The 16,684-nt window shown below is 31.5% G+C and overlaps 1 protein-coding gene across 2 annotated transcripts in view; it reads left to right on the forward strand.

Annotated features, from left to right (window-relative positions):
• LOC126771824 (cGMP-dependent protein kinase, isozyme 2 forms cD4/T1/T3A/T3B) overlaps positions 1-16,684 on the forward strand; it is a 146,234-nt gene that overhangs the window by 26,688 nt on the left and 102,862 nt on the right. The window contains exon 1 of one of the 2 annotated variants that reach the window (XM_050491933.1): positions 1,628-1,840. The exons of the other annotated variant lie outside the window; for it this stretch is intronic. The gene's annotated coding sequence lies outside the window, so the exon portion shown is untranslated. Of the gene's footprint in view, positions 1-1,627; positions 1,841-16,684 lie in introns of those variants that run through there. 2 annotated transcript variants of the gene reach the window in all.

Here is a 16,684-nt window from a genome sequence, read left to right on the forward strand (position 1 = left end):
CGATTAATCTTACGAAGTTATTGCGTCTAAATGAAATCGTAATTAACATTTATTATTAATTGATGTCTAAAAATAACCGTTGAATCTCCAAGTTATTTATTAACCGTGACGTTATTTCCTTAAAATGAATTTAGTAAACTTTACTGTAATACATATTTATAATTTTAAATGTTACATTTAATAATATTTTAATTTAAACTTTATAGGTTATCGTTTAGTAATTAATTTAAAACAGGATGTGCCGTCTCTTCGAATTATGACTGGGCGGGAATAGAGAGTGCATCTGTCTCTGCACATCGCACACACTTGTGCACTATAATATGTCCTGCGCAGTTAGCTAATCTTCCTTGAGATTGACGGACGTTTTCGAAATCGGTCAAGAGGACTCATCACTTAATAATGCATAAAATATTTCAAAAGTAACTTTTATGCAGTTTTACTGAACAATGCCATCTATAAAAACTTTTAAACAACTGATAAGATTCTAAAGAGTGCAAGGTAGTTCGACTACTCGTCGCTAGGTGACTGTTATAAGTATAAATAAATGCCCGCTATATTTTGAAATAATTGTTTTTCTATTATAATAAATAAGGTATTAAATGTCTATTTTATTAAAATTTGAACCCTTTAAAAGCTCTAAAGGTACATACTGCACAATGTAAAGGTTAATGGTTTTTTTATACAGGAATGGAATCGAAATTATAAAAATTACAATACATAAAGTCGGAAGGAGTCACGCTTCACTGACGGTCTTTAGGGTCGACCTTTTTATGTGCGATACCGGCACTCGGCAGTCACAAAATGTATTAGTGCGGCCTCGCTTGCGCAAACACATTGATACGTACGGGTTACTCGAGAGATTCCGTAGTGGCCCATGTGACACAACCTGGTCCAAGCCGATATAAAATAAATCATTGCAATTGAACATGTAAATTTCTGTTTATGTCTAGTAACGGTTGGGTGGACACCAACTAATAACACTGGCTTGTAATCTAAGTATTATAAAGATGGTGTATTCCTAACATTATAAAAATTGATATTTTTAAAAATTAATCGATTATTACTTTGAAATAATAAGTAATCATGGAATGATAAGCAACATCATTAAAGTCAAACTTTGTTGCATTTTGTGGTTTTCGTGACTTTTTAAAATTTCATCGAACACGTGAGTTGAAGGAACGTTTTTGTGGTACATTTTATTTAAAATTTATATTCTTATCAGACGTTGATTTGAATACTTTCTCATCTTTCTTAAATATTCTTATCTGCTGCACACTATATAGAGCAGTCACCTGAAAGTGATTCACCTTATACGTATTAACAAAAGACAAGCAACAGTTTGTTAGGAGTTAATACCATCACTAACATAACACGAGTTCATATTAGATTGACTTTTATCTTATATATTATTTATAACAGATGTAAAAAAATAATTGACGCCCTCTTAATAAAATAAAAAAAAAACTTGTATAAACGTAGATTAAAATTGTTTTGATATTATGAATTAAAATAATTCGCTACCGCTCATGACTTGTTCTGTGTCTCAAGTGGTTTAAACTAGTAAATATGACTTGGTGCGCTTGTCGCCTATTCAATATAAATTTATTGTCAACCCGACTGCGTTACGAGCACTCGTCTCTGCTGATCCTTTGACCATTCTTGGGATATATATGCTGTCAAAGCCGCTTGTGTTGTACGATAAAAAATAAGTGTCGAAATCAACGCACGATAAAGATAAAAGCTGAGAGAAAAGTGTATCATTAGTGTTGTGTTAAGTGCATAAAGTATTATTTACAACAGTTCGGAGTTTTTATGTTCAAGTGTTGAACAAATTCTTAAGGTAATGTATAAATAATTAAAAGAAAACTTAACTTACATTTCTTATTCGTTAATGAACAAATTAAAGCTTGTTAAAGAATATTTCTTATACGATTAATTTCATATTTGGTTATAATCTGCGTTCTCGTTTCGTGTGATATTAAATGCAGTTAGCATGCAAAGATAAAATTGTAAGATACAAATGTGTTTTATCTTTAACTTATATTCGTCATAATGTTATGTGCCAATCAAAGTGAAGTACTTCATTTATTTATTATTTTATTTTTCGAATAATATTTAAAATTCGAATTTAGTTGTTTAGTAACAATATTTCAAACAAATATATGGTTGTTTTGTTAAATGTAATCGTTATGATATTTATTTTTATATTAATATGAAAAGCTAAACTAATGATATCAAATCAGTGCAACAACTATAATTACTTCGTGTTAAGGTCAACGAACGATATTGTTTGACTTGTTTCGATTAAAAAAGTAAACCTAAGAAAGTTTAGATCTGGCAAAAACTTAAAAGTATATAAATGTCAAAGAACTCTATATAATAATTCATGAATATTTAAGAAATGTATGTAATTGTTTTTATGGCTTCAAACAGTTAATTATATACTGTAATTTATGCTCTTAGTTAGTAACAGCCTGTGAATGTCCCAACGCTGGGCTAAGGCCTCCTCTCCCTTTTTGAGGAGAAGGTTTTGGAGCTTACTCCATCACTCTGCTCTAATGCGGGTTGGTAGAATAAACATGTGGCAGAATTTCAGTGAAATTAGACGCATGCAGGTTTCCTCACGATGCTTTCCTTCACCGTCAAGCATGAGATGAATTATACAAATTAAGCATATGAAATCTCAATGCTGTTTCCCCGGGTTCGAACCCTCGATCATCGGTTAAGATGCACATTGATTTAATAATTTTCATATTATCTTAAGACCGAACTGCTAAATATATTAAAACACTAACAAAACCCGTGGCTTCGTCAGAGTGAAATTCTATTGTGACGAAAATACTTCAAAATCTGCTATTTAAACGTTCATAATGTCTATTTGAATTATACATAAAATATTTGAATTACTAGGTAGCCACAGCGGACTAATTTTTTTAAATAGTAAAGCATGACGAGTTAATAAGTGTCCAAGTGATAGTTCACTATTGCCCATAGACACTAATACTGTTAGAAATTTAAACCACTTACATAGTGCACCGCCACGGAATCTCAGTTGTACAATTGTCTTATACTGCCGATGTTTAACTTGAAACACGGCAACAAAATATTGCTAATACCACACCACAGGGCTTCAAACGGTCACCTTATAGATCTGTAATATTATGTCAATATTATTATATTGCTGACTGCATCGTTGGTCTAGTGGCTTGATGTAAGGCCGCAGACCCGAGGTCCTGGGCTCAATTCCCAGGTTGGTCCAATAAAAAGTTATTTGGTTTTTCTGTCAGAAAATTCTCAGTAGCAGCCCGGAGTCTGGAAGTTGGAAGTGTGTATACTCCTATGCCGCGTGCCTCGGAAAGCACGTAAAGCCGTTGGTCTTGCGCCTGAACTCTTTCCGGTCGTGTCGGATTGCCGTCCCATCGGATTATGAAAGTTAGTAAATAGAGAGTGCACATGTGTTTGCGCACACACTTGTGCACTATAATATCTCCTGCGTAGTTGGCTAATCTTTCTTGAGATTGACCGCCGTGCCCGAAATCGGTCTGGAGAACATTATTATAATACTAGTTACCCGTCTCGACTTCGCACGAGTAGAATACGGTTCTATATAAAACGCTTACATCGGTATACTCTCCGTTCAAACAGACTGACAGACGCGGCGTGGGAGACTTTATTATAATAGGTAGTACACTCAGATGAGTAGAGTGAAAATAAATATTTAAATTTTTATCACTGGCAACTTTATTATTATACTAGTAACCGTCCTGACTTACCACGAGTATAATACGGTTCTATATAAAACGCTTATATCTATCTATAATCTATCTATACTCTCCGTAGTTTTCGTATTTATAACGTCCAGACAGAAAGACAGACGCGACGCGGGAGACTTTATTATAATAGTTATTTCACATCACATATTTAAATTTTTATCACTGGCAACATTATTATAGGTTTCTTATAAAGTTATGTTCAATTTAACAAAGTATAGTGCATTGTTAGTTTGAACATTATTATTATACTTTGCTATTCATACTGGATTGTCATTACGAGACAGTTATTAACATATTGTATTTAATTATAAAGTCGTGTTCGGGGCGTTATTTGTGTATATATTAGTGAGTATAAGATTATTAGCGTCCCTAACATTAACATAATGTCATACAGATTATAACTTACAATCGGCTTATGTTGTATACATTTTATTACAGTGGATAAACAAATAAACGTAATTTATGTTTAATGTTGATTTATGTTTAATTTTGGGTGTAATTATCTATATAAGTATGTATTTACAAAAGAAAAATAGTATATACATATAGTATACCAGTTGTTTGGTTTCCATATTACAAGCTCTGTACAAGCTTAATTTGGGATCCGATGGCCGTGTGTGAAAAAAATCCCAGGATATTATTATTATTATATGTTTCTTGGATATTTTTCGATTAATATTAGAAAGATTTAGACACTGATTGATTAGAATCTTGTATAACAATAATATAATTAATGTAAAGTTTAATATGAACAGACTATTTAAATCAATACATACAATTTTTGTTTCTATTAATTTGTAATTAAGAATAACTTATGTAAAATACAGTTGCTATGTCTCACTTCTGGTCTAAGGCCTCCTCTCTGGAGGCCTGGCACAATTCCATCCAATACTAAAACATTCCTGAGATGAATTATAAACATAAATTAAGCTCATGAAAACTCAAAGGTACCTGAAGCAGTTATCTTTTACAAACCTACGGGAACATTGAAAATATATCGTTTTTTTTTTCATTTAATTTACTTTAGAAGGGGCGCTTGAACCATGCGCGCTCGTTATGGCAAGAGGTCACGATCTACCATAGTGTTGGCATTGTATTTAGTAAAACCGTCCTACGACCGAACACACGCAATTCGTTGCCAATCACGGAATCCTGTAACTTATCGTTATTAGATATTAAAACGATGGTGCATGTTACTACACTGACTCGCCTTTCAAACCGAAACAGCAATACAAAGTATACAAATCACTCACCGAGACGTCCCTTCATAATCCCTTACCACCCTTTTTGTTAGTCAAATATCAACAATACCTGAAGACAAGACTTTTCCAGCCTTATAATGTTATATTATAATGTTATGTTATAAGGATAAAAATAAAAAATTAAATAGTATTCTATTAATAAATAAGGTCATTTTTTTAAATGTCTATTTGGTCATATTGTTGTAAATGAAATGGTATAGGCTACATACCACCTCGAACGGTTAGACATCACGCGGTTTCAATTACTGACTTCGCGCTAAATGCTGACGTTGTTTTTATTGATACAACAATTATATGATTGATGATGATCAAATCTACGAAACTTTCCTTTTGAGGTTTTACTAATTACAAACAACTAAGCTTACTAAAAATTAAAAAATAACAAATCGATTAAATTATTTGAAAAAAATTATAAATAACTAAAAACTTTTTTCAAATCAAACATATAGTCATCGTATCTTTTGTTTTTATTGTCGACTTTATATACTAACTTTAAATACAAATATTGCTAAATTTAAATATGATATTATTTGTTCTTTGTTCAAAGTATTACACATCATAATTGCATAATTATTGTATCCAAATCGAATCGACCGTTAAAACGCTTTAATGAATAAAAATATTTTCATAATTTAAGCTGCATAATCTAAGTATTATAAAAGATTAATACGATAAGGCTGTCATCAAGAACTGAAATAACGAGATGCCTGCCAAGATAACCGACTTTATGCAATTTAACTTTTCAATACAATTTCGATTATCTTTTTTATACCGACCGCTCCACTCTTTTAACCTTTACATAAATTATTTTCTCTCTGATAACGTGACATTACGATAAATTTGAATACACGCTCCAGATATTTTTACAACAGCTCTTAGAGCTGGTTCGAATAAGATCTTAACGACAAATGTATCAGATTTAATTTTTTGTAATTAATTTTTCTCTTTGCGCAGATGGGTATCTGTGCTTATACATTACATATATCAATTTTACTAGCACTAAACGTTACTTATTCTGCATTACTGTGGTTCGGTTGGAGGGATCTTGGGAATTCCACTAACCAATTGTCAGGTTATCACAATCGAATCGAAAAGTAATCGTTACCGTTCACCGTGTTTCTATTTTACTAATCCAGTTGCGGTATCGTAACCTTTAAAAATTTGAAAAATTGGCTCCTAGTTACGATTCCACTGAGGTTTATTTTTTGTAATGTAAGGAGTGATTTATAATTTTGTACTGTCAGTATACATAGACGAAGGTCTGTCTTACTATCAGGAGACATTTGCTTATTTACTTTTTTTTTAAATTATAAACAAAATGAAATGACAAATTATTTGCCAACGATTAAAGTGAAGTTATGACCAATAATGTAAATACCGATAGCCGAAAGAATGATCGGTCCGACCTAAAGTAAACCAGCTAAAGGTATTAAAGGCTTTAAGATAAACGTATCCAAAGAGTTTTTCAAACATTTAAAGTGGATCATAAAGCAATTAAAGCGGTAAAGATTGGAACAAATGTAAACGGTGATATATTGTTTTTTAATATGAATATTTTTGGTCGATCGATTGCCTGATCGATCTAGTGGCGCTATAAGGCTGTAAATCCTGGGATTTTCAATTCAAATCCCATCAGGTCAGGTTATTAAGTTATTGGAGTTTTCATTCGAGGAATTCGCAGTAGCACTCTTTTTAATCTGTAAATTGGCAGTCAACCCTTCCGTGCCTCTGAAAGCGCATAATGCTGATGAACTCTATCCGGTCATATCGAAATTGTCTTCCTATCGGATTATGAAAGTGAGGGAATAGAAAGTGCACCGGTGTTTGCGCACAGACTTGTATTGTGCAGTTGGCTAATCTCTCTTGAGATTGGCTGCCGTGCTGTGGCCGAAATCGGTCAAGAGGACATCATTATAAATATCATCTATTAATATATAGATTTTTAGAAAATGTCACGTATTTATTGCTGATTTGGATAAACCAAATCATTTCTAATTTAGTCCAAAGTAGTTTCTAAGTTATATTATAACTAAGCACAGACAAGTAGACAAAGGACACTCGCTTGCTGATGGTCCCATAACTTTAATTTTTAATGCTAATTTTATTCTTTTTTTTTGTTACGTTTATATACTTGCCAGATTAGCCAGCTACTCATTTTTAATGCTATTTTACGATAGCATATAGTATGTAAATATGAATATTTTTGTAGTATAAATATGAAATAATTATACATAAAATATTTTAACAAAAAATTCAATTCAGCTATTTTTCATATTTAAGTGCATTTTCTGTTATTTTTTTAAGTAAGTAAACTGTTTATCTAAAATCAGTTAATAAATATAATTACTGAGTTCGTTGTTGGTTTCGTCCCGGCAAAATCTACATTCGAACCGGTAGTTCAACGCTTAAAGGTTGATTCGTATCTAAAGACGTAGTACGTAGCTGACACGTACAGACGTAATATATTTTTCTATATGTACATTAACTGTGGATGTGTTCACATCTAATGTTAGAGTAGCGTAACCGCATAGGATTCGCACCGGCGTTCTTGGCTAGAATATTTCTTCTGAGTTGGTGGTGCGTGTTAGTATGAAATTAAGAATGCATCACGCATATGCTTATCGAAAAATTGGACTTTTTAACATACATGTTATATGTATAAGTCAATCGAATATATCAATTCAATCGAAAGTATAATTAAAGAATTAAAGTAAAAAAAGATTGCGCGATATTTCGCGGTACTTAAAATTTACTTTTACCTTTCGCGACGAAAGCTCACTAAGAACGTCACGTAAATCAGCTAGCTAGCTAGCAGCTAGTTAGTACTATTTGATCTTTATTGTACACTAATAAATAGTTTAAAAATGTGCCAACAAATCCGATTAATATGCATCGGATTAGCGATTTTTTCCAGCCGTCTGTTAGTACCTTAACCTAAACATGCTCATAAGAACCTACTTAAATTAAAAATATAATTTTTATTTATCTTTTCCGAAAACGTTTCTGATACATATACAAAATTACAACATAAAAACAAACAGGTATTTATTTATAAAGCTCAGATTATTAAAATAATAATTAAAAAAAAATACTGAATTAAATTATCATAATGAAAGTAATAAAGGTGAAATTATTAAAGTGTATTAAATGTGTGAAACATGTTTAACGGATTAAGTCATTGCTGTAAATTACATGTGTTTATAAATATGTATTACTGTAACCATTAATCCTTGACCGATAGTATGTAGGATACCTGCCTAGACCGATTACATGCGACTTACATTCCCTGCCCTCTGACATTTATATGATATAAACAAGATCTAGAACAGCTTGAACATAAATAATTACACGGTTCGAAAATGTAAAATTATCTACAAGTATATTACATATATTTAAATGACCACAATAATTCATTAATCATAATAATTGACATTCTTAATTCAATATTAACTGTCAAAACATAGAACATATTCGTTGTTTGAAAATGTAATGCAAAAACGCTGTTTTAATAAATTTTTTTCTTGCCTTCGAAGTGGCAGAAACCGCAAAGAAGCGCTCTTGATTTTTACTTATTTTGATTTATCTTATTATTTACTTATTTTGAGCACTTTCTTGTAGATATATATAAACATACATATAAATATAGTATCAGGATGGTATTCACCATTGAATGTTCGATTCTTGAGAAAGAATTCCTTAGTATAAATAAATCACAAACCGATGAATATGAAAAGTCTTTTAAGTTAGTGGATAGTTAATAAAAAACTTTTCTTTTAATTATTACTATTATTATTGTATTTCCTCAGATTTATCCGTGCCTTTGTTGCCGTGGCACGGTTACCTTTGTTGTTTATGAATTGATTTACCTAGTTTATTCTATCGCGCCTGCATGTTTTTTTTATTGTTACCAGGCAGCATCATAATCTCAATTTTAGCATTACAATTTGATATATTATACAATTAAATATAAAAAGCCGAGATGGCCCAGTGGTAAGAACGCGTGAATCTTAACCGATGATCGTGGGTTCAAACCCGGGCAAGCACCACTGATTTTTCAAGTGCTTAATTTGTGATTATAATTCATCTCGTGCTTTACGGTGAAGGAAAACATCGTGAGGAAACCTGCATGTGTCTAATTTCACTGAAATTCTGCCACATGTGTATTCCACCAACCCGCACTGGAGCAGCGTGGTGGAATAAGCTCCAAACCTTCTCAAAAATGGACTTTGGACTTTACGACGGAAGACTTTTTCATTTACTTGATGATTCATTCAGAAATGAATAATAAAATGTCTTACAACTTAAGTGTCTAGTGTCAATTCTAGTATAAAAACCATCGATATTCATATACAGATTTGAAAGTAGCCGAAACGATATCAAATTATTTTTTTGTTTAACAGTAAAAGACATTAAATTATCAATTCAATTCAATACACAGTGACGTAAAGTTGTCCTAAGAAATAGCAGAGAGCTATATTTTTTTCTTTTTAGTATATAAATCGTTTCTTTACGTTTCAGACCGTCTTTATTTAATAAACCTTACATTATAAATTCAAGACCTTACTAAACTTTTCATCTGTCTTCTTCTTTCGAGTGTCAAATCCATAAGGACAGAAGGAGTAAATTAGTGTTTTATTAGCAGCTGCTAAGCAACGTTTATAAAACAGACAGTTACACATTATGCTTTTTAATAAAGCAGAAAAATAATACTTAATATAAATAAATACGTGTCATCATTCGGTATAATAAAATGATTACAAGATCATTGTTCGAGTCTAAATAAAGGTTAATTTAACCTAGACATATAAACCAAAATAAATACTCCTTATTGTATAATAATTCAAGCCATTAAGCCACGCCTTATGTCATAAAGAACGCCGCGAAACGAACGTCGCAGTCACATTGTAAATATCTTTCATTTCGCCAAATTACCACTTGCGGACACAAATGGCTCTGAGAGAGCATAAATCAATTAAATTAAAATTCATACCACCCGTGTTGCCGTTACTTTTACTTTTTCGCATCGATATGATTATGTGATTTATTTGGTAGCCGCCCAAAACACTTGTATTGATATGATCGCTATTTAATTATACGTCGAAATTGAAGATACGATGTACGATATGTACGATTATTTCTTCATTTCGATGAACTTTACGTGAACTATTAAACACTATCTGATTTTGGTAATGATAGCCGTATTACTGTGGTAAATTTTTCATCTAGAGAGAATAGTTTATTGATTTTATATAGATCTTTGTCTAAAGTATTGTTTTTTATAATATATTATCAAATGATCTTCAATGGTTTAACTTAACAAAAAATCCGTGTCCAAAAATATTATTAGATAAATAGCTTATTATTAGATAAATAGATATTAGACAGAAAGAAGGCAGCGAGGGTGAAGGATATTATATAATAAATCTATACTATGACGATTCACGTGTCAAGCGATTAAGAGAGCCTAACAAAAAGTATGTATGTTTTCATTTTGATAACTAAGTAAATAATTATTAAGTATATTGTATGAGTATATATAGGTAATCTGTGTTTGCGCACACACTTGTGCGCTATAATATATCGAGCGCAGTTGGCTAATCTCTTGAAATTGGCCGGCGTGGCCGAAATCGGTGTGGAGGACATAATTATATAGGCAATTTACACACACAATTTAAAATTTCAGACATATTTATCGCACGTCCCCAAATACTTAAACTTACATCAGTAATATGTTTATAAATATATTTAAATTTATAACTTATTATGTTAAATGTTTCATGAATAGTTATATTTAAAAGTGTCATTTTAAAGCATTTTACTGCTACATTTGGCACCTGATTCAGAACTATCAATCAACCGGTCAGGTTAACCTTTCCTTTAAAATCTTTTTACTTACTTTATATAACGCAATGTTTCTATAATTCTTTTGTTTCATTGTTAATACGATATGAGGACTTTTTAAATGGACGTATTCGACAAAATTATTTATGAAGAAATTTTTTGAACTTTACTTATACCGTCAAAGTACCGTGATCCACTAACCAAGACTTAAACACTAACTCTGGGGAAGGGGGGGGGTATGTTTTTTTAGGTGTTAGGTTAAAAAAAGCCTATGTCTATCCTTAGAGTCCAAGCTTACTTCATACCAAATTTCATTTAAATCGTTTCATTGGTCAGACATACAGACAGAGTTACTTTAGCATTTATAATATTAGTATAAATAATAATAATTTCAATTTTTTTAAATGCTATTTTACAAAGCTTATACAAATATCTATACAAATAAGGACACTTTTTTAACTTATACCAGTTCCTATTCAGATAACATTTTGTATATAATATTGTTATATAAGTAGTGAATTTCGTGTTCTTGTATTAAATATATGTTATAGACATGCAGAAATTGAACATTATTATTTATGATTGCTGATACCCATTACTGGTACCCATCCAGATAGATCCGCACAGAACCGTATCATCGGAAAATAAAATTTATACATCAATAGAAACCGGTTGCAATAAAACATTTGTTGACAGCGCCATCAATACCCCATTCTTGTAATTGTCTCTTGACACTGTATTGATCTGATAAAGGTGATATTAATTATTCCATATTGATTTGTATAAATGTCAAACGGATCAAAGATGTGATTGATACTTTACTGGACACTCATATCGCTTTACGTCTCGTATTAAGCATTTATTTTTTTATCAATATTATGTAAGTAAATATAGGGATTACATTTTAAATTGTTTGTACCCGTTAATAATGGTTTACGGGTCTAGTAATGTTGACCGCCTCGTTGGTCTAGTGGCTACAAGTAAGGCAGACCCGGAGTTCCTGGGCTCAAATCCCAGGTCTAGCCAATAAAAAGTTTTGAGGTTTCTGTCAAAAATTCTCAGTAGCAACCTGGAGTCTGGAAATTGGAAGTATGTCCTGCGCCTGTACTCTTTCCGGTCGTGTCGGATCGCCGTCCCATCGGGTTATGAGAGTTACGGAATAATTAATGCACCTGTGTTTGCGCACACACTTGTGCACTATATATGTCCTGCGCAGTTAGCTAATTGCTCTTGAGATTGGCCGCCGTGGCCGAAATCGGTCTGGAGAACTATTATTAACATGTAAAAGGAGCATGTTCGATCCTGACTCCTCGGATTATTATCGTCCCCACTTCTAACACAAATTTCATTGGAGAGTTCATTAGGAGTTTTTGTAATAGACATGCTAGTAGATTTTTATTTTAATTAAATAAGTTAAACAAATGGAAGCTTCTGTGCATAATCCACTGGGACTGGAGGTGATATTTTATTCAAAATACAGTCCAATTCAACACCGATTGCTGGAAGAAATTTACTGTCAACAGAAATTAATTCATTTAAACAAATGATCAGATTGTTTCACAGGTTATTTGAAAGGTATTTCGTTATAACTCTTCTAGAAATCTTCTTATAAAATCGATTGTCCTTACTAACTATCAACGCACAGCCAAAACAAATTTGAATTTTAGAACAGATATTTAATTCGGTAAGTTTATATGCACACATTTTTTATTCATAAATATTAAGTATTATTGAAAATTTTATTTAACAAACACAAGTTAAATAAAATCACTCTAATTTCATGAAAACAAGTTAATTTAATTATGTCAGTGTAAACACACGTCAAGTTTTTTTTTTAATCTGTATATGGATATAAATATGTATTGAGATTCCAGATGAAATGTAAATTTAAAAGGTCAAATTAACATGCCTAAAATAGGCTAATGTTGAGAAAAAGCGATCGGAATAGCGAGTTATCATCGATTACTCGGTATTATCTGTTACGATCGCATTTTTAACAGCATACCTTGACAGACATGCTTAGGGTTGTCAATTGTACAACTTAATTTAAATATATAAAAAGATCATATCTTTTTTCGAGATCTAATTAAAATATTCAGCATTTCGCATGCAATGGAACAAGTTATTTTTTTCTTGTAAGATGATTTGCTGTTTTAGTAATAAGGCTAAATCTTTATTTTGTATTTTAGTGTTGAATATTTTTATTTTATTGTTTATAGAGCATTGTATATAGAACATTACATAAGTGAAAAGGTCAATACAATCGATGTCACTAGCATGCTTGTAATGTATAAGCATCAAACTATTTTTTAAATTACATTTACATGTAATTTAAAAAATATGCTTCTTTTCAATGTTTGTCACAGGGATACTAGCCTTTATACTAGACATTTGGCAACGCAATATTAGATTTATAAAACTATACATATAACATTATGTAATATTTTAACCTAACCATATCAGTAATCAGTAACAGCCTGTTGTCAAAATGTCCCACTGCTGAGCTAAGGTCTCCTCTCCCTTTTGAGGAGAAGGTTTTGGAGCTTATTCCACCACGCTGCTCCAATGCGGGTTGGTAGAATACACATGTGGCAGATTTCAATGAAATTAGACACATGCAGGTTTCCTCACGATGTTTTCCTTCACCGTCAAGCACGAGATGAATTATAAACACAAATAACCTAACCATAATCTCTTTTGAAATTAATTACTATTTTACCAATAGCAAAGGCGAATTCTTATAAGTAAATCAACTGAGGTCTTATTGGTTATTCTCAGTAAAACCGACATTCCATAACGGTGGTAGGTTCGTGACGAACATATTGATACTAAATACAATGACTCAAATGTCACTGAAGAATCTTATAAACATATTTTTGAAACCATTAATTGGGAAATTAATAAATTTCCAATATATAATATTATATGTGTATATGAATATATATAGACGATTTTTGGCTTAAATTAATCCAAAATGGCCTAGTGGTAAGAACGCGTGAACCTTAACCGATGATCGTGGGTTCAAACCCGGGCAAGCACCACTGAATTTTCATGTGCTTAATTAATGTTTATAATTCATCTCTTACATTAGCCTCTGTTTCCTTATTCTGTTATATTAAACGATTATATATAACTTACTGCTGACTGTTAGCCCTAACATATTCCCTGAATTGGACGCCCTGAATGCTCATACAAGTTGCTCCAGGTCTGAAGTTGGTTTGTTCAATTATTTAATGACTGCATCTCTACGGAAGCGTCTAATTTGTTTCAAACTATCAAACAGTAATGAAGAACTAACTTCGTATGTCACTCGTGAAATGTTGAAAACCGTCTTAGTGATACGCTATTTTGATGCGTGTATCATATAAATGTTATAATTATTATAGTCAATGTCGCATATCACTCTGTTGTCTGTATTTTCTAAAAATATTTTTTAAATATTTTTTCAATTTTTAACGAAATTGGAATAGTTTATGTTATTAAACCATATTGATAATATTGTTTGGAAACAAATGATTATTCAAAGTAATCCAGATGTGTTTTCATCATTCAAAAGGTACAGATATGCAACCACATAAGAGAAAAAAACTTATAATCGTTTGATGGCTGTTTTTTTAGATAATTTTGTTGGTTGGATGGCTCATTTAACTTAACATTTTTTTAAAATCATCTATATATTTCACCTAGATATCTATGCAGATTCCTAAAAAAATAATGTATGAAAATAATATCTTAGTTTCATATATTTTCTTATGTATACAATGTTAAATAATATTTTACAAAAAAATAATTGAATTATATATAATTATATGTTATATATTCCTCCCGTACAAAACGCTAATTTCATATGTTAATTTTGCTAACAATTCTATCATTTCTCAAACCCACGCCGCTTTCTATTGAATTGTTAAATACCCGCCATCCTATAAAGATTAATTATGTTCGATTCTAAACACACAAACATATGTAATCGTAAATAACATAATTGTACATACAATCCAAGCCCTGTTGAATTGAAACAAATTGAGACCAATCTATAAATAGCTCAAGCTGGTATTGTAAAAATAAACATTGAAGTTTATTAGCTTCAAGTGGTTGCTTATGCTTCGTAATTGGTTCAACGACAGTCTTCTGTATTATAACGGAATGGTATGTGTGTTTGATCTTTATAATAATTCATTTATTTTGTAAAATAAATATCATATATACACTTGGTTGTAAAGCTTTGGGCAAACTTGTCTGAGTAGATAGTACTACTCATTACAATATATTCTATCGCCAAACGGATCATAATTAGTATTGTTTTGCTCCGGTCTGAAGGATTAGTAAGCCAGTGTGACTACAGGTACCATAACATTAGTTCCCAAGGTTGGCGGCGCGTCGACGAAGTAAGTGATGTTTAATATTTTTTTAGTGCCCATGTCCACTTACCATCAGATGGCCCATTTGCCTGAAATGATGAAAAAATGCTCTCTGTGGTCAAACAGAAGTTTTGATAATTTACAATAGCCCTATTATCTTCCAAGAGGCAGTTATAAATAACAGACACTTCAATTTTATTTATTTGTACAAATAAATAATAATCATTTAATTATAAATTGTCTATTCTCAACTTACTCCTACTTAAATGATAAAAACAAGTACTAAACAATATAACATGTGTTCAATGTATGCAGTACACGCGCTGTTGAGGTCTCGTTAAGGATTAAATAACGTGTGACTACAAATCCATAGATTTATATATATTTATATACGGACTTGTGTTCTAGATATTTCCAAGGAATATATATCTGGCAAATTCTCGGAAATGTTTCATTATATGACGTCATTATATTGAAGATCATTCGTTTTATCCCATTCATTTCATCTTGCAGTGTGGTTTGACACTATAAGATATTTATTTAGCAAACTTTTATTGATTCGCTAACTTATTCATCTGTGTTTATTACATAAAATCCTTTAATCGACAGGTTATGATAGAGTATCTCATATTTTTCAGAGGCTATTTTTGAAAAATCTTCTCAGAAAAGTTTGTGTGTGCGTATCTTCGTCTATGTTTGAGAGAAACAGTGAATGTATGTACATACGTGTCATTCACCTCACTGATATTTTAGGAGTAAATAATGATTTCGAAACCAATTTATATTTTAATTTTATTTTTCACTAATAGCCGACGACTAACCTTGAGATATATGCGTATTTTTTCAAATATTTGCATACCAATTTTTTTATAGTATTTGTTAAACTATAAATCAAGTTTTTATTTTATAACATAATCCAGTAACTAATTGGGTACAATATAAATAGCATCGCCAAAAATTAATTCAAATTATTGTCTATGCGATTAATGTTATGTTTTTTAAATAGATCGTAAATTATTGCTAAGATGCTCCAAAGTCGTTTGTGTATAAATTTCTATTTAGACGAATTTTTCAAATTAATAACATCAAAAACTACATTCTTTTTAGTCATTTGGGGCATAGATGATCGTTGGTTCAAACCCGGGCAAGCACCACTGAATTTTCATGTGCTTAATTTGTGTTTATAATTGATCTCGTGCTTGACGGTGAAGGAAAACATCGTGAGGAAACATGCATGTGTCTAATTTCATTGATATTATGCCACATGTGTATTCTACCAGCAAGCATTGGAGCAGCGTGGTGGAATAAGCTCCAAACCTTCTCCTCAAAAGGGAGAGGAGGCCTTAGCCCAGCAGTGGGACATTAACAGGCTGTTACTGTACTGTCTTTACCGATGTGTAAATATACTTACTTAAGTACTGCTGTTTTGCGGTAGAATATCTGATGA

Source organism: Nymphalis io, chromosome 11, assembly GCF_905147045.1.
Source record: "Nymphalis io chromosome 11, ilAglIoxx1.1, whole genome shotgun sequence".
In the NCBI taxonomy this organism is placed as follows: domain Eukaryota; kingdom Metazoa; phylum Arthropoda; class Insecta; order Lepidoptera; family Nymphalidae; genus Nymphalis; species Nymphalis io.